The 20,343-nt window shown below is 41.9% G+C and overlaps 1 long non-coding RNA gene across 1 annotated transcript in view; it reads left to right on the top strand.

The window, feature by feature from the left end:
* Positions 1-20,051, top strand: part of LOC142073173 (uncharacterized) — a 72,216-nt gene extending 52,165 nt beyond the window's left edge. Inside the window, exon 3 of the long non-coding RNA XR_012669875.1 lies at positions 19,500-20,051. This is a non-coding gene — a long non-coding RNA (uncharacterized LOC142073173). The remainder of the gene's footprint in view (positions 1-19,499) is intronic.
* Positions 20,052-20,343: the final 292 nt, after the last annotated feature.

The raw sequence follows: 20,343 nt of genomic DNA, 5'->3' as shown, positions 1-20,343 counted from the left end.
TGTCTTTTTAATATACAATTACATTTTGGTTCCTTGCTTCCAAGTTTATTAGTTGGAGTTTTACACTAGCAAGCTACAATGTTGTTTTTATCTGTGATTTCCAGAACTTCCTTTCCTCATGACTCTGACAACATCATTCCCAGAATATTTCAACTTTGTTTGCAGTTTTTTTAATCCATTAACATGCCCTACTAGAAAGCTATCTGTTTTTGTCAGTTAAACTGGACTGTCCTTCTGTGGTAGCAATTATCCTATGACAAACAATAGAAGAAATGAAAACTCTTCATTATTCTTTTTTCCTTTTACAATGATTTGTAACATTAAGCTCTGCAGTAGCCATTATTTGGGGATACTGTTTTCTAGAAATCTTTGACTTTCTCAAGTCTGATATATTAACTTATGAAAATTCCTTCTATGATGGATAGTGTGTCTATCTACAATAATATTGGGCTATATCTTCACTTACACCCTGTGCAACCTACTTGATATCAATGGGGTTATAAAGGATGCAGAATTTGACACATGAATGTAAGCCTGTTGTCCCAATTCCCACAGAAGAAATATGATTGCATATATTTTACCCCCTCTCCTCATTGTAATAAAAGCAAATATAACTACTCATGCTAGATAGAAATTTCTTCTAGTTAAATAAACACCTGTTTTTCTCATATCAAAGCTTTTGATTCAGTTTTGAATGGGACCTGGGAGAAATCTGTGGGTGTCAACAATTTCATGTCTTACCATGTTTGAAAAGCAATATACTCTGCCAAACAAGGAATATATTTCTGCAACAAGTTGTCTGTCTAGCACATCTTTACACTACAAGCATGAGCATATTACATATATTACATAAATATTACATTTGCACTGTATTTAATACAGTTCTGAGTATACAGGACTATAACATATCTATGGAGCAAGTTTTGATGTATGGTTTCATATTTAATACCCATTTATTCCATAATTTGACCCATTGGTTTTAATGAGACTTGTACTATAAGGAACTATTCAGTGTCCGAAAGCATATCACAATCTGACCCTTATTGATTAACATCAGTAAACGTACTGTTTAATCAGTTATGATTGTATCCATTTTTCTTGTCTGTGTGTATAAAGGGATAAATGAAGGAGGGAACAGTTTCCCATACGTTCAAATGGGGGTTTCCCCAGCACATTGAAAACTAAATTCATGACCTGTACTGGAGTTGGCTCCTTGACAGGAGAGAAGAGGTTGAACAGACCTTTTACAAACCTTGTAGTGGTGTCAGACAGGACTTGAGAGGAAGTATAGATTGGTGGCTGCATCAAGCCAAGAAGCGCTTTCACTTCTACAAGTAAGTTTTCCTTGTGATGGGTTTTCTACTCTTTTGTTTGTACCTCTGGGAAGCAATACCAGAGAGCCAACTAGTAGCCATGCCTTGAAGTGAAGTGCTGAGACATTGAGGTGGGTGATGAATCCTGGACTCTTGGGTGAGGAGAGTCACTGTTAGGGAAAGGTGGAGAAGCAGTTATAGAGATGCAAATCAGCTCTGGGAACCACTCCTGTCTCAGCCATGATGGTACTATGAGGATGGATACTAATTTCTCCTGTTCCAATTTGTTTTGGACCTTGAGCAATAAAAACATCAGGGATTAAGTGTACAGCAATACATAAGGCCAAGGAATGATTTTGGCATATCCCATTGAATTACAGCCATGCCCTTCCTTCAAGCAGAATTATCTGCATTTCTAATTGGACAGAATGCAAAGAGATTTGTCTCCAGATGACTCCAGGTAAGCCACATCTTTCGGAACACCTTGTTATTCATCTGCCACTAAGGGTCGATGCCGAAATGCCTACTGAGGGAGTCCTCTGCTGTGTTCTGTAGTCCTGGGATCTGGATGTGGTGTTGTATGCACGAGTTCCATAGTTTTATGGATTTGGTACATAAGAACAGGGATCTTGCTCCTTTTTGTAGATTGATGAAATACATTGTTGTTGGTTACTGGAGTCTCTCGTCATAGTCAACGTATGAGAGTCAGTTTGTTTCAGTGAGTCGTCTTGTGTGAATGTAAACAGAAGAGGGATCCACAGATGTGTCCACACGTTGAGCAGACATGGCCACATGTTTTTGCCACAGCCAGTTTTCTTTGCTAACATGTGTCTTTGGCTTTTTCTGTTCTATTCATGATGGCTTTAACCACAGACCAACAGGTATGCTACCATCCTCATCTGTTGGCAACAGCAGCTTCCCATGTGTTCAGGTTGACTTGGCCAGCTTTTAGGTGAGGTGAGCTTTGAGAGTATCCTTCTCATTTTCACTGACCTCCCAGCGTATGCGTTCCCATTTTCAACTGTGCATAAAATATGGCTTTGAGGAGTTGCATATCATCTATGCATACGAGGTGCAAGACCAGTGAAGTTGTGGCTGTATGATAAGGAATTCAATGCTTGTCATAAGAAAAGAAGTACTTGTGGCACCTTAGAGACTAACAAATTTATTTGAGCATAAGCTTTCGTGAGCTACAGCTCACTTTATCAGATTCATTCAGTGGAAAATACAGTGGGGAGATTTAATGCTTGTCATGAGGCACTGGTCCAGGACTTTGATGTTTGGTATCCTGTCTGACCACTTGATGTTACAGATGAGATGCAGACAGCTCATGTGAAAATGCTCTAATTGCTTCAAGAGCCTGCTAACAAGTGTCCATGTATTGTAGCCATAGAGAAGACTGCTTAATGCGATTACACAATAAACAACTAATCTTGGTGTGAAGTCGAATGCTTCTCACATTCCACAGCTGGTGACAAAGTTGACCATAAGCAGAACTGGCTTTAGAAATGTGCTGCATGATTTCATTGTCGATCATGGCATTATTAGACTAAGTGCTGCAGAGATAGCAAAATATTTTATTTGGTTAAGCAGTGTGTCATCAGTTGCCGTTTTGGGGGCAGAGTGCATTTTTCATGGAGCAGGCTGGCAAAGCATGTCGGTTTTCCTGAGGCTGATAGAGAGTCCAGATTGATATGCCAACCTAGAAAAGCAGGTGATTAAATGGTATGTGCTATGAATACACAGTCATCAGTGAAGAAGAACTCCCTGATGAGCAAATTGATCACTTTAGTGTGAACACAAAGATGCTGGAGACTGAAGATGCTGCCATCTGTGCAGAATTTCATGTAAATACCTTGGTCGTGGTCTTTAAAAGAATCTAGCACCAGAGCACCAAAGAGAGTGGTAAAATAACGTTGGTGCGAGCATATGGCCCTGCTTACCACTGTTCATGACAAAGAAAGGCTCTGATGAAACACCATTTTCCAGCACTCTGGCCAGCATTGCTGTTGTGCAATGAGTGCAAGATGGTGACAAATTTGTATAGGCACCCCAATTTGTGCAGATCCGCCAGAGACCCTCATGACTAACAGTGTTGAAGGCCTTTATTGTCTACAAATACTATATAGAGGTGTTTGTATAGAGTGCTGCTCTGTTATCCAGCATTATTCTGATCAGGTGGCCCTGATGTGGGGTAGGAAGTGCTGGCAAGAGTAACAAACTGCTCTGAGCATTAATACATTTATACGGAAGATTGCCTCCCAAAGGGTCCATTTGCCTTGAACTATGAAGTTTTTGCCCAGTCTGTTAGGGAGGCATCTATAGTGATGATCTTCACGGGAGGAAGCTGCAAGAGTGGAACTTCCCCACACACCTTTTGTGGATCCTTCCACCAGTTTAGAGAATTGAGGATCCTCTAACATGTCTGGACACCTGCTTGGATAGAGTGTGCTTGTTGGGGGTGTAGACTGTTCTCAGCCAGGCTTGAAGATGCTGAGAGTGTAGTCTAGCTAATTTATGACAAACATACCCACTGCCATGTGGCTCAGAAGTTGCAGGTGAGCCTTTGCCGTGGTTTGCAGGCATGTCAGTTGTATTGTTGAAACGATGCTGGCCATTGTGGCAAATCTGGCTTTGGGCAAGTATGCTCTGGTAGAGGAGTCCAGAATGTTCCTGCTGAGGAACAGGGAATAGAACCTTTTTCCAACAAACTCCAGTGGAACAGGTTCAATCCTCCCTAGTGTTAGGAGGAATTGTACCTCCTGGCTTGAGACATTCAGAATATGGGAACCTGAAGAGGAACATGGAGGTCAGGAAAGAGCTGAACTGGATGCAGTAGCCTTTAGAAATCACCTCCAGGATCTATCTGGCTGAGGTGATGAGCTCCCAGGAAGCCTAGACATAGACATGGGACATGCAGCTGTATTGATTGCATCAAGCAAGACCCAGAGAGATGCTGTGGCAATTGTCTGGCCTTCTGTTATGAGGGCTTGAAATTCTTCCCTCAGATCCTGTGGTAGGTACTCAATAAAAGATTAAAACTTTGACTAGTTTGCAAAATCAGTGCTTAGTAACTGGCTATTCTGAACTGCAAAGAGGTTGTGGCCCAGGAGGTCCAGTCATTTCAGCTTTTTGTCACAAAGTGTTGAGCAGGACCAACGTTAGTTAGTAAACAAACATCCTCAACAACCAGGGAGTTGGTTGTAGGGCAGAAGAAAAAAAATACTCCAAGCCTCTGGGTGGAATATTGCCATTTTTGTCAGCCTATTTACACATAGGCGGTACGGTAGCTGGAGTTTGCCACACTGCACAGGCTGAGGCCAACAAAGCATGGTTGATGGGCAAGGTGATTTTTGCCTGAGGAGATATATGAAGGATGTCCAAAAGGGAATGTTGGGGTTCCTGTACCTCCTCGAATGGAATTTATAAAAACCAATAGTGGAGTTCTTACAAAGTCTTGAGTGGTATTTCTTCTTCCTCAGCTGTCTCTTGCTCCCCTCTGCGAGACCTTCCTGTGGAGCAGGACCTAAGTGTGGCAGTTATGAGATGGTGTGCCCTCTTATGAGATGGAACCCTGTAGAACTGGTCACATAGGGGGTCCACAGGTTCCAACAAGCCCAATGTGATAGGATAAAAGGGAAGGGGGCACAGCCCCAAGGTTGTCCCCAGGGTTGCTGAGGGTATTTCCTGCTGGGAGTTTTTCCTCAGGGTGTATCTCAAGGGAAGGAGACTGGAGTGGGAAGGTGGAGGAACCTTGTATAGATACAAGGGGGGAAGGGATAGCTCAGTGGTTTGAGCATTGGCCTGCTAAACCCAGGGTTGTGAGTTCAATCCTTGAGGGGGCCACTTAGGGATCTGGGGCAAAAATTGGGGATTGGTCCTGCTTTGAGCGGGGGGTTGGACTAGATGACCTCCTGAGGTCCCTTCCAACCCTGATATTCTGTGTTTCTGTGATACCTTGGAATCAGATGAGGCATGTTTCCCCATGTCCATTAGAGGGGCAAATAGTGTCAGCACCAACAGTTGAGGCAGTACCAGGGCCCAGAGAGGTCCTGTAACTGCATCTGTACCGGAAGCTGATACTTGGTTGGCTGGTGAGACAGTACCAGAGAATGTGTTGATACTGGCTGGAAGTGTCTCTTGGTACCCTTGAAGAGTTTGTGCGGGGCTGGTGACCATGTTGATTCTGGAGGACAAGTCACTTTTTGAAGATGGTAGGATTGGAGGGTAAGTAGGCTTGGGGAGGTGAATTGTACCAGTGGATGGTGTCTTTTGGTACCCCTTAGCAATGGTGATTCAGGCTCTCCCAGGATTAGGAGCTTAGACAGTACCAGTGATCCTGGATAGGGGCACTCAGGAGTCAGTATGTCAGGTGGTACTGGAGATCAGGTGTCAAAATGCAATCAGTGCACCCTTCTTGGCTGGCTACAAAGATGGTACTGATGACAATTTTGGCTTGGCTCTAGAGTCCTTGCCTTTCACAGGCACTGAGTTGGAGCTGATACCAATGCCACTCTAGATTGTTTACCTAACAGCTTCTAAATACATGGCATGGTCTTCTCAGCTGTTGATATGGTCATGAAACAGGAGGGGATGGGAGCTTCGGGGTACCCATATCAGGACATGAGGTTTCCTGAGATCCAGACCAAAAGGGAGATTTTCCTCTTCTCTTATCCCATTCTGGGGAATGAGGTCTTTTCACACAGGTCCCACCACAGCAGAAATGGTCACCAGGACTCTCTGAGTAATCAAATCCAAGGTTGTTCAGAGAGGTATGGAGGGGGTTTATGGGGGTCATTCGGATCCTATGGGCCTCAGAGAGTGCACCATCAACAAGAGTTTTAGTCTGTCCTCCCTCAGTTTCTTAAATCTGCTTTTAAATCCTGAGCAGTTCTTGCATTTGGAGGGGATGTGTGTTTCTCCCAGGCAGCGAAGGTACCTTGAATGTCTGTCACTGGAGAGAAAAGACCTGTGGCAGGTCTGGCAGAGTTTGAATTGAGAGGTCTTGGACATAACTTGTACTCAATGTCACGGATCAAGGCCAGAATAAAAACAAAGGCTCAGATCAGAAAAACAAAGAAGGGAAGGGAACGCCCTAGCAAAAATTATGCTAAATAACGGGGGAAAGAAAAGAAAATACCACAAGAACAAGAAAAAAATAAGCAGGAGAGATATCAAGGTGCATTGCTAGCTAAGGGACACCACATTACTCCATCTCGAGCTGCAGGCAGTTGAAAAGGAGCTGGAGTGGCAGCAGGTCTGTCCCTCCCCCCAAGATACCCTCATACCAGAGCACAAGGATATTTAGGGGACAGGTGTGGACCTGCAGACATTGCTGATGAAAATCTCCTATCAAAAGTGCATGGGAGTGCACACACCCTGAAGTGGAGCACCCATAGGGACACAATTCAAAGGAGAACTGGCACGTATTGTGTTTAGTAGGTGGAGTTGTACGTAATTGCCATAATGTTGCTGATCCTATAGTTCTTGGCTAACTTGCAGCAACAAGATTTTGTGTGTGGGACTTGTATACAAAGATTCATTGGTAAAATTCCCCTTCTAAAAAAAGGCTTTGGCATTCAAAAACAGAATGACTAATCACATTCTCCACAGATTCTGAGTCACTGACAACTACAGTAGGTATATAATTGGTTTGGATTGAGTTATACAGGCACAGGGAGTACCATAGCACTCAGTCCCTCAATGAGCAACACCTCTTACAAGCTAGTTCTTGTTATTTCTAAAACCGATCTTGGTCTTTTAAAGATTTTCAGTGAAAGAAGAGGATATAGGGAAGGTGGTGTGCCAGTGTAACTGACTTTCTTAAGTTAGGATCCAGGGATAACAACATCCTGTTCACCAGAAATTATTTTTTCAACTGACAATGGCTTGTATAAAAAATAATTAAAAGTGAATGTTCGTAAAACATTTAGGTATTTGTTCTAACAAAGTCTTTGTTGTCAGACTCACCAATACTAACTTTGTTTCTTTTAAATTCATTCATTAGCTTATTTTCTGCGGCCCTATGCAAACCAGAAACTGTCCTTCCTCATGCCCCACAGTCACGAAATATTTTGCTGCAGGAACTTTTGCCTTTCCAGCTTCAATGGGTATGTCTATCCTACAGTCGGAGGAGTGACTGCACGTCAGGTAGTCATCTCCACACATGCTTTAATCTAGCCAAAAATAGCACTGAAGACACAGCAGTGCGGATCCTGGCACAGGCTCACAATGTGTGTATGTACCCAGGGGTGCAGGTGGGCTTGTACAACCCACACTGAACCCCGTGCTGCCACACCTTCACTGCTGTTTTTTTCACTGCAAGAACTAGATTAAAGCTCATTCAAGTATGCCTAACTGCGCTGCAATTGCACTTCTGATTGCAGTGTGGACGTAACTTATAGGAGAGCAGTATCTGAGGTGTGTCAGTTAGCCTGCCTCATGAGAGAATGTGATTGGATTTGGAGAGGCAAGAATTCTCCCAGTTGACCCTTATAAAATAACAGCTCAAATAAACAGAGGAAGGAGAAAGCAAAAACTGCCTATTTGAAATGCGTGAAACGTTTTGCATCTGAAGTGAAGATGATAAACGGGTGTACAGCTGACAGCTTTGCTTGAGCACTACAGTTCTTTGTGCAACATTTCACTGAAGCAAAAAATAGCTTATATAGCCCCAAATCTAATATTCTTGATTTCAGAATAACTTTTTCCAATGGGGGTGAATGAGTAAGATATTTCATAACTTCCTTTAGCCATCATTGCCAAGAGCCTCACTAAACTATTGAAACAACTGGTTCCCTTTAAAAAAAAAGGGGTGCGGAGGTGTGGGGGGGACAACCAAGTATAGGGGTGAAATTCTGGCCCCCTTGAAATCCAGGTGACTGTTGCTGTTGATTTCAATAATTTCAATGAGGCCAGGATTTCAACTCAGAGATGACTTCTCCTCTTTTTTTTTTTCTTTTGGATTTACCAGATACAAAAGGGTGACTTTACCAACTATAATATGATAGTAAAAGTGTTAAATTATATGTAGATGAGCTGCTAAGTGGTGTTTCAAATAGCATTAGCTATCTGGAGATACAGACAGACAGCGCATGTGAAAAACTTGCCTTGTCTAGACCAGATTTTAAAATGTTAGCTAAAATATATTCACTAACATGTTTCTGAAAACCATTGTTTTATGCTAGCCTGGAAGGTGAATAGACTCCCATTTTAATCTGCTAAAGCCTGAGTTGAGGCTTCTGTGTTACTTCACTAATGCTTAAGGGCCAGATCCTTAGGCAGTACTTTACTCTGAAAGATGTCCTGATGACAGCAAAAGGGCTTTTCATAGAGTACAGGGAGTCAGACTGACAAAGCCCTGGCTGGGATGCTTTAGTTGGGGTTGATCCTGCTTTGAGCATGGGGTTGGACTAGATGACCTCCTGAGGTCTTTTCCAATCCTAATCTTCTATGATTTGGCCCAGATGGAGCATGCTAGGAAGGCCCATCCCATACACTGCATTAGTGACACAGACATTAGCTATTACAGGGGAAACACGGAGTCCTTGCACTCAAATATTGGCAGAAAAATAAAATAGAAACTGATTTCCACCTGTCTTTAAACATACTGGTCAGCAGAAACAAGGCCAACCTCTACCCTCATTTACACCCATGTAACCCATTAAGAATGGCACAATTCCCCTATACATTCCATTAAATACCTGGATACCAAAAAGCTTTATTTTTTAAAAGCTCCTCAATCCATTTTTAAGCATATTTTCTGAAAAATTACTGTTTGTCATACAAGTCTGCTGTCTGCTAAGTTTTGTGCTCCCCGGATGATGATTACTGCAGTGCAAACAACTAGGGTTTATGAGCTACACCTTCATAAAACAGGTTTGACATCTGTGCAGCTTACCCAGTAGAGTATCTGAGGGTAAACACAGGTAAATGGAATTTGCCCACTTCTCATTTGGGGAATATGGAATTGACCCACTCCTACTCTCCTGTGATAAGCAAATCCTGGCTGTGTGGTCAATTTTGTATGTGAAAGTGAGTGCCAAAATTGCATTTTAATGGCACTTCTGATTTTCACCCCTAATGTCATCCTAGCCTAAATTCAATTCAAAATGAGGTCATCTCTGCACACCCTTAATGCCTTCCATGCCACTACCAGGCCTGGAACCAGATTAGTTTTCCCACTTTTTTTTTTTTTAAACCACTACACCACCGGACCTGGGTCTGACTGTAAACTTCATCAGACTGGAGGGCCTGATGGCAACATGGTGGGGCTACTCATGGCAGGATAGGTCCTATAAAATATCACAATGATGCAACTTTCAGAGTAAGGTGAGTTTAGGGTGCCTCAAAAACCTAGCCCCCATGGCCTTGTGGGTATTCCTTGGTTGGACTAAGGCTAAGGGACATCACCCTGACAGAAACGTACCTTCGCTGAGGCCTTGGGCAGTCAGCAGCAGCTCTAATCTGTTGCTCTCTTGCAGAAGCTACAACCGTTGAGGCACTGAACATCTGGACTATCTCTGGCCTTCAGGCTCTATCTCAATGGTCTAAAGGGGGGCTGGTAGGTCTAGGGCAGCCTCCACTCCTCTATACTCTTGTCTAGGCGTTCGATCACAGGTCTTGATGTACATCTCTTACGCCTATACCAAGATCAATGGTCGCCAATGACCCCACTGGACTTTTCTTTGGAAATTACCACAACAAATTGCCTCACTGCCCCTGCATCTCTAATGTATATTAAAGATCTTTAAACTATATCTCAAAAATTACTGATATTCACGGGAACCAATCGCCACGGAAGTTTTGCACTGATGATTTCTTTAAAAAAATCTAAATAGTTTTGGAAATCATTTTTAAGTTTCATTGCATTGCATGAAGTTACCTAAATGTAAACTGCTCATTCAGACCTGCTAATCCAGAATACCAGCATTAGCTCATGTCATATCTGCAGGAAAAACTGAGTGTTACTGACTGTACTGTAGCCGCACCTCCTCTGACTAGAAAATATTTTTCATATTTTCTTTTCTAGCAATATTTTAACTTCATATTTTAGAATATACTGCCTTTTAATGTATTATTTAATGTATGGCTGATGACATTTTAGGAGGCATTTTAAACCCTACAAACTACAGGAACTATGTAACTCAAAATTCCAGGAAGTTAGGTGTGGTTGGCTGGGAACGTGTTTCTAACTGACATAAATAACCTCAATAAAATAAAAAAGAATTATGTAATATACTTGACATGAAAAGAAACAGGCATAATTAGCTTGACAGAGAAGTTTGTATTACATTAAATGTTTAATGCATTTTTAAATTGCCAAGTGTGACTAAGTCAAACTGGCTGGAAAATAGTCTTGCAATTTACACAACATTGGGCAGTAGCTGTTCTGGGTTCTAGTCCCTGAATTGCCACAGACCTCCCAAGTACTCTCCAGCAAAACCAGCTGCCCTTTCAGAGCCCCTGTTACCCCATCTGTACAAAGGGTTATAATATCTACACCAGAGAAGTTTTTTTCAGCTCACAATATTTATGAAAGCTCATTGGGGATCTTCCACTGGAGTGCAGTACTGTAATAGTCAGTCATTAACTAGTCCTTCCCCCGCCCTGTAGAGTTCAAAGTCCTTTATAAAGGTGAGTAAGCATTCTCATCAGCATTGTACGCCTTTGGAAACTGAGGCACTAGGAAGTTATGCCCAGCATTTTCAAGTAAGGATCTCAAAAATAAGACACTTAGGCAAAAAAATGATGAGGAGACTGTTGGCACCTTAAAGACTAACAGATTTATTTGGGCATAAGCTTTTGTGGGTAAAAAACCCACTTCTTCAGATGCATGGAGTGAAAATTACAGATACAGGCATAAATATACTGGCACATGAAGAGACGGGAGTTACCTTACAAGTGGAGAACCTGTTGACAAGGCCAATTCAGTCAGGGTGGGTGTGGTCCACTTCCAATAATTGATGAGGAGTTGTCAATACCAAGAGAGGGAAAATTGCTTTTGTAGTGAACTTAACACCATTAATTTGGGCTTGAATAGGGACTGGGGGTGGCTGGCTCACTACAAAAGCAATTTTCACTCTCTTGGTATTGACACCTCCTCATCAATTATTGGGAGTGGACCACATCCACTCTGACTTAATTTGGCTTGTCACCACTGGTTCTCCAACAGGCATCAATTGCCACAGCGTCAATCCTCCAGTAAGTGTAGGCAATCACCCTTGTGCTTCCCCAATGGATCCAACTGGTTCAACCCTGACATAAGCAAAATATCGATAGCAGTGGCACTCCAGGGAAGACCCGTTAATTGACCACCGATCGCTCTCCCGTCGACTCCTGTAGTCCACCTACGTAGCTAAGCTATGTCCATTTGAGTTATGCTATTCATGTAACTCAAATTGCGTAGTTTAGATCGTCTTTTCCCTTTAGCGTAGACAAGGCCATAATCTCTGCTCCCTCCCACTCAGGTTCTGCTCAGAGCACAGCTTGGAAGAACCCAAGACTGCAGGCCATAGTGTTTGTCCAGTAGTCTAGCTAGTGTTAAATTGGAGACAGTTTGGAGACTAATTACACTGGCCTATGAAAATTACAAAATAACAGCGAGTGAGGATCTGATAACAAGGAGTTGATCCCACAAATACTTACTGCTGGGCATAGTGTCTATTACCATGAATTGTGCCATATGATTTCAATGAGACTGCTTACAGAGTAAGCACTAAGCTTGGTGATACATGCAGGAATAGAAGCCAGCTGAATGAACAAAGTAACCACTTTCTAGACAACACAAACCATGAGCTACAAAAAGCTGAGGTATTTATAATTCTTAACCTGTGGTACTGGGAAGATCAGAAGTAAACAAAGAACAGAAAGGTTTTGTGTGGAACTGGACTACACAGAAGTTGATTTATCTTTTGTTTGGCTTACCCTCAGGATAAGTCTCTGACTTACAAACATGGTCTTTGAATGACCAAAGGGAGTTGTCACTTGTAAAGCAAGAACTGGCTGTTGCAGTGGCTGGCTCATTACAAATCCAAGTGATTTATATGCATAACACCATGTAGGTTCTGGTACTAATTGTGTATCACATTGCATTGCCAGAACTGCCACTTCCAGGAGAGAAATGGTCCAGCTCTCTGGAGTGCTGAAGAGTGAATTATGTGAGAAGAGAAACTGAATGAGTCCTCAATTGGACTAATAATTCACCAAGTCTGTTTGGCTCCTAGATTGTATACCTAAGTTATAGCTGAAAACAGTCTCATTAAATTTGTTTTAGGCAATGATTGCTATACTTCCAATGCAACTGAAGGTAGTGTAGGACAATGATTATGATGTTTTGCAGCTAGCATGTATGCTCTATTTAATTACAAACTGAGAACATTTGCCTTAGAATCATGTCAGCCTTAGAGTACTAAGGACATGAGGACCAGACAAAAGTTAGTGTCAAGTTATAATATAACATGGAAATGTTCCAGTTTCATTGTGAGGTAACAGACGAATATGGGGTAACAGAGTTACACTGTGGTATTTTCTGCTTTAAATGACCATTAAACAAAACAGATACATAACGATTCTTCTCAAGGTCATGCAGTGAGTCAGAGGCAAGTTGCAGTACAGAATTTAAATATTTTTTACCTTCTAGTCCTCAGCAATAACTGCTAGACCACACTGACTCCCATCTGTCCCTGTCATCTAGGAATCATGATGTTCTTCTGAACTGCGGCTGCCTTAAATCTAGGGTCGCAATGATGCAATACCAGCATGATGAATTGGAGTGGAATCAGTTGCATTGACTAGATCAGAGATTTCACAAACAGATGCCCTGGGTGTGTAGTTTAGGCCCAAGTAGTAACAAGAGACACAGTCTGTATTTTTTGTTTAAATATTTTCTATTTTGATTCATAATCTCCTATGGCTAGAGTGTCACAGGCCAGAGTGTCTACACATGAAAACTAATGCAAATTAGTCGGGTGTGATGACAGGTTTCAGAGTAGCAGCCATGTTAGTCTGTATCCGCAAAAAGAACAGGAATACTTGTGGCACCTTAGCGACTAACAAATTTATTTGAGCATAAGCTTTCATGGGCTACAGCCCACTTCATGGGATGCATAGAATGGAACATAGAGTAAGAAGATATATATATACACACATACAGAGAACATGAAAAGGTGGAGTAAGAGGCTAATTAATTAAGATGAGCAGCAGGAGAAAAAACTTTTGTAGTGATAATCAAGATGGCCCATTTAGGCAGTTCCATAGGTTCCTCAAACCTTCTTTTCAACTGTCTAAATGGGCCACCTTCATTATCACTAAAGTTTTTTTCTCCTGCTGATAAAAGCTCATCTTAATTAATTAGCCTCTTACTCCACCTTTTCATGTTCTCTGTATGTATATATGTTCCATTCTATGCATCCGATGAAGTGAGCTGTAGCCCATGAAAGCTTATGCTCAAATAAATTTGTTAGTCTCTAAGGTGCCACAAGCACTCCTGTTCTTTTTAGGGTAGGGTGTGAATTTCAAGGGTGGGGGGTGTTAACTATTCCTGTTTAAAGGAGTATGGCACTTATTTCATAATAACTCCATGTGTAGCTGCTCTTAATCAGGAATAGCTATACTGGAGTAATTCCCCATGTAGACAAGCCCTTATTTGGCCACACAAGGGAGTAAGGAAGAATAAAGATCTGGTTCATCTCTGTTCAGACTGTGACTCTGGTTGTAGTGTGGAGAGGAGTGGAGACTTCCCTGGTACTCTTCATTGGGAATAAGTGGGTACGAAGGGAGTACAAGAAGGAAGCCTGGCTAAAACTCCCACTCCATAGCCTCTCCTCACTTGCTACCCAGAGTAACCAACTCAGGTTGCTTTGACCTTTGCATATATTTTTGCAAAGTTTAAGAGCAGTATTATATTTGGACAGGCAGCGTGAGTTGGGAAGTGTGATGAAGGAGTATATGGTTCTGCAGAATGCTTCAAAATTTCCAGGTGATATAACCTCGGGGTCCATAAATGGTATATCATTTTCTAGAGAAAGTAATTCCATTGGAGGGGGGTGGGTGTTATCAGCAGGATTCCCATGAAAAAATAGTTTAATGTCAACCCACAATGAAAATTTAACAGGTTTTTTTTGTAAACTGAAAAAATTTTGGTCAAACAAAATATATTGTTCAGCCCAAAACAAAACATGTATCTTCCTTTTCAATTTTTTAAAAATTAAATAAAATAAAATTGAAGTAATGGAAAGTTGTTTTGAAAATGCTGAAATGAAACATTTTGATTTTTTGTTTCATTCTCCCCCCCCCACCTCCCAACCGAAACAGTTCAGCAAATTTGACATGAATTCACAAACTTGAATCTGCATTTTTTGACCCAAAAATGTTCTGCCTGAAAAACTTTGCTGATCTTTAGCCACCTGTATTTATTAGTTGAGGGAGAGTAAACCCTAACAAGAGATGGCAATAACTTGTAAAGTGACTTTTAAACAGCTATTCACCTGGGAAACATCATTACAAGACTTGCCTCTAACCTGCCTTCTTGGCTGAAATCTGTGCTTCCCTCTTCAATAAAGTTGTAATAAAAGACGAAAAGAAAGAAAATCTTTTAAATAACCACGTACTACTTGCATTCAGCTCTATAGAGAGAAATAACAAAAGAACACAGCTGGGGGAAATACAAATAAACAAAAGCTATTTCATATTTGACATTATTCTCTGTGGGGTTTCATTTTCCCCTAGCCAGAACATTTGTGAGTCTGAAAGAAAGAAAAGACATGCTTGTTGCCAAGGGTTTGGTGGTTTTTTTTTGTTTTTTAAAAGCATGATGATTAAGAAAATAATTGAAGTATCCTGAAATCCTTGCTTGGTAGCTCAGATTCACCAAAGGGTCGTCAGCAGAGTTAGCGGGGAATTGTCTGTACCAAAGATAGTTAAATCGCCAGTCTCATTTCTGTGTTATCTTAAGTAAGCTAGAAAAGGAAGAAAAATAAAGACCATACTCCACTCTGGATCCAAGTATTTAGTTCCTACAGATGTCAATTAGAGTTTGACACGCCGATCTAGGGTATTACATGATCCTGAGAGTGGGAGGGAGGGCTTAAGTGAGTTCTGGACACTAATGAAACTTGCATCATACATTAGCATGCTACATCCTTTTATAATAATGCTTATCTCTTATATAGCACTTTTCATACTTAGTGTTTTACCAGTCTGGATAAATATCATTATCCTCATTTCGGATGGGGAAACTGGAGCATGGATAAGTGAAATGATTTGCCCACTGTCACACAGCTGATCAGCAGCAAAGCTAGGAACAGATCCCAAATTTCCTGATATCCAGCCACTTCACCATGCTGCCTCCCGCTTTATAGCAGGAAAGTCCTAGATGCCTGATAACCTTTCAAGTGATTTTTTGAGCCATTCTAACAAATTTATGATCCAGGGGTGGAACACTGTTCTCAAAAGCCAGGTGAAGTGTTCTGGAATCATAGAATATCAGGGTTGGAAGGGACCTCAGGAGGTCATCTAGTCCAACCCCCTGCTCAAAGCAGGACCAATCCCCAATTTTTGCCCCAGATCCCTAAATGACCCTCTCAAGGATTGAACTCACAACTCTGGGTTTAGCAGGCTAATGATCAAACAACTGAGCTATCCCTGCCCCCAAGAGCTGAAAAAAAGACAGGTTAAAGGTTGCAAATTCTGAGAAAGGTAAAGTGATGCAATATGAAAGGTCCAAAAGTGCAGCCTGTACAGGACACTGCTCCTGATGAAAATAAAGTTAAGGTAATTCATGGTCATTGCTCCCACCTCACTCCCTGCCAGAAAATGGCAAACAAATCAATTATTAAAAGCAAATGCTGATTCTGAAAAGGGCCGTCATTAGCTACTGCAGCCTCTTCTAGCATATATCGCTCCTAAGGGAAGTTTGTAAAGACTTCATAGGGAGACGCCCCTCCTGCATAGTTGTAAAATGGCAGCTAAAGACAAAGACGAGATGCTGTAATTGGTAATGGTACTGCAAGGATTCAGAAGGAGTCTTTTAGCAGTTCGCATGAAATTTTGGCATTGCTTTCAGACTAAGATGAATCATAGAATCATAGAATATCAGGGTTGGAAGGGACCTCAGGAGGTCATCTAGTCCAACCCCCTGCTCAAAAGCAGGACCCATCCCCAATTAAATCATCCCAGCCAAGGCTTTGTCAAGCCTGACCTTAAAAACTTCTAAGGAAGGAGATTCCACCACCTCCCTAGGCAACGCATTCCAGTGTTTCACCACCCTCCTAGTGAAAAAGTTTTTCCTAGTATCCAACCTAAACCTCCCCCACTGCAACTTGAGACCATTACTCCTTGTCCTGTCCTCTTCCACCACTGAGAATAGTCTAGAACCATCCTCTCTGGAACTACCTCTCAGGTAGTTGAAAGTAGCTATCAAATCCCCCCTCATTCTTCTTTTCTGCAGACTAAACAATCCCAGTTCCCTCAGCCTCTCATCATAAGTCATGTGTTCCAGACCCCTAATCATTTTTGTTGCCCTTCGCTGGACTCTCTCCAATTTATCCATATCCTTCTTGTAGTGTGGGGCCCAAAACTGGACACAGTACTCCAGATGAGGCCTCACCAATGTCCAATAGAGGGGGACGATCACGTCCCTCGATCTGCTCGCTATGCCCCTACTTATGAGCTGGACTTTAAGGGCCAGATCCAACTTCTCTTGACTTCAATGGCACTCTTCCTGTTGACTTCAGTGAGAGCTGGATTGGGCCCAAAGAATCATTCTCAACCTCACATAGCTCCACCCTTTGAATCCTTCAACTGGTTCCACATTTCTCACCACATCCAGTTGAAACTACATGTCCTCAGCTTTAAGGATCTTTACAACTCTGCCTATGCTTATTAGGCTCCTCTTGTATCTCAACAAGTCACTGCCTGATTCCTCTACTTCAGTAGTTATCACAGTCTTATTCACCTGCTTGACTGCTTCTCCATCAAGCAGCCATGTGTTTTCTTCCGTGCCACTCTTGCATCAGGGCATACTCTGCCTATATTGACCTATAAGTCCACTATCCTGTTCTCCAAATCCCTCCTCACAAAGCAACAAAAAAAAAAAGAGGAGGAGAGGGGGGAGTAGAAACAAATATACTGCTGTCCTAACTACTATAGCGTACTATAGGCTATGTAAGTAATGCAGGGCTAAAAGCTGGGACTATGGGGTGTTTGGCTGCTGATGCCACCACATTTCCACTAGAAGCTTAGGCTGGGTGCCTGTGGGAGGACTCTGTGAAGCTCAGCTCAGCAGGATGTTCTGCCCCACAGGCCTGAGTGGCGGCCCCTCACAGCCCACTGATTGGCTGATACTAGTATATAAACCAGGAAGCTAGGCTGCCTGCCTGCTGATCCTAGACTCTGGTTTCTGACCCTGGCTTGTCCTTGACTTTGCTATATGATTGCCGTCTGTAAGATGGCATCTGATCCTGACTCTCTGGCATCCTGACCTGGCTTCATGGTGCCTGACCCTGATCTCCTGGCATTCTGACCTGGCTTGCTCCTGACCCTACTTGTCTACAGGCTACTTGTCTCCTGATCACAGCTTAGTAGCTGACCACGGCACAGTGGCTGCCTATGACCCAGCCCTGACAAAACAGACTGGTATCTTTCTTAATCATGGAAACTATGCACACACATACTAGCTCACACATGTGCTGTACAGGCACATGCATGTAGGCCTATTTACAATGGCACTCTTCAAGAAATTTGACCACATTTCACTCGCACTGCTACAGCCCCACCAATGCAAACTGTACTCAGGCAACAGTGGCAAAAAAGCCAGTGACTGCTCTTCCCAAGAGCACTCGCTATTTGTACCAATGGCATTGCACCAGTGGTGAAAGACTTCCTAGAAATTGCCCATGTAGATCCAGCCATGCAGACAGCTATATTGATCCTGCCTTCCTTAGTTATGTAAAACTCCCATGGAGTCATCTGTGCAGAATTAAAGTGAACAATCACTGAAACAAGTATAAAAAATGAGACAGTGCCTAATTGTTTTGATGGTTGTCTTTAACTTGCTTAATCGTTCTTCCAGGCTGAGTGAATTTAAGTTAAAGGAGATGCTTATAATACTTCAAAGATCATTTGACAGTTGCAAAGAGATTCAGACAGTGTTAGCTAGTGGATTCATACAGATGGAATTGGTAGGCGTTTTTGTCTAAAAATCAATGGATGACTCATAACTGTAATGCATGTATGAAAGTCTATTAAGTTTCTCCCTCTATGTAATGCTCAGCATTTTCTCTGCACATTTATATCTTAAAACCCTATTAGCTACCTAATGCACCTTGATACAACAGGCATAAATACACTGGGGGATTATCTTTAAAATGCTAACAACAGTGGCCTTGATCATCAGGTTACTGAATTTCACCAGTGTGTTCCAAAATGTAGGGCAGGAAAAATAAAAATGTGCCATCTGGAGCTAATCAAAATGATGATAAAGCTGTACCCCAATCCTGGGGATTTTGCTTAAGTAAGGCCTGCAGAAGTTGTCTTTTGTTTTTTTTTTTTTAAAAGGTGACCTGAATTACTTTAAAAAAGCAATTTATTCATTTGCAATGTAATAAGGCGTACAAACTCCTACTCCGTTACATTATCATTTTGCTACTTTTACAGTGGTTTCTCCGATAGAAGAGGATGGCTCAAAAAAAAATTGAAATAGTTAAAAATCAATTGGCCTTAGGGAAAATATTCACTAGCTATTTTCATATGAAAATCAGTCTTTGTTCACAAAGCGAATCAAACACACAGGAACTGTGTGTGAATGAATTAATCAAGCATTTAGCAATCCAGTTTCATAACAACATCTGTGTGAATTCTAAAAATGAACCACGCTATACAACATGTACAGAATTCTTATTTGCAAAGCTAGGTGAGAAGAATGTTTGGATTGGTGTTGACCAGAACTCGAAGTGTTTCTGTGTCCTGAAGAGAACACCTATGTAAACAAAACACTATACTTTGTTTAGAAAACACAAGGACTGTTTTCTGCACCAAGTCATAGACATTGTAGAGATGTAGGAAAAAGTAAAGGCTATCTTGCCATGAAATTTCCTGTGAAAAATTTCTGTATTTTGTTTCAGACAGTGTTAACCCATAAATAAGGAGTGTTTTCAGTTTAACCACAACTCTTTCTCCCCATTCTAGCATGTTCTACCTACTCGGGATCAGATACTTCACAGGGTGAAAAAGGAAAGGAACTGAGAAGAGAAATAACTGATGGCAGCAAAACAGCCCTTTAAATGTCTGAAAATGAGGCAGTGTCCCCACTTCAACTCCACCCTATCCACAAAACGATCCAAAGCTGCGGTTCTCCTCTCTGAAGTTGGACAATCAACTTAATATGTTCACATTTTCTATTCATCAGCATGTATCCCCACAAGCAGCCTTAATAAATGGTGGCGTGTAAAGGAACCCCCAGGTGATGCAGCAGCATCCAATGGCAGAATAGAGCCCACCTGCCTAGTCTCACCACATCTATTGGTGGGACCTTGGAGTATGGGCAGGTTTTTGTCACATACACAAATTCCCTGCAAAAGCCACTTTCGAACCGTGCTGTGTGGTGTACGGTGAACGTGCAGTCTCCACCGTGTGACTTCCCCTCAAGCCGCCTTGTCTAGAGGCATTTCACTGGTTCTGCTGAATTTGAGGTCCTGACAGTCCTTAATCAACAACTGGCTGACTCTTTCTGTTCCAAGGGAGAAGGGCTCTTATGGCATTGTATTCATATTTGTATGTTTCCATAATCTTGCCATGTTCTCCTGTTGAGAATCAGCAGATGTTAAGAAATCAAGATCCAACATAAAGTTCCATCTCTGTGCAATTAAAATGGCATAGTTAAAAAAAATAAGCACCTCAGCCACATTCTGAAATATGATAATATTCTGTTGACATGTGGATGCTCAAGGTTCCTGCTATGCAGGCCCAGGAACAGTGAATCACACCCAGAAAACATGGAAAAAAGAGACGTATTTTGTGGGCCAAATTTTCA

The sequence above is a fragment of the Caretta caretta genome, chromosome 9, assembly GCF_965140235.1.
Source record: "Caretta caretta isolate rCarCar2 chromosome 9, rCarCar1.hap1, whole genome shotgun sequence".
NCBI classification, from domain to species: domain Eukaryota; kingdom Metazoa; phylum Chordata; order Testudines; family Cheloniidae; genus Caretta; species Caretta caretta.
The sequence above is the reverse complement of the archived record's forward strand: the minus strand, read 5'-3'. Positions and strand labels throughout refer to the sequence as shown.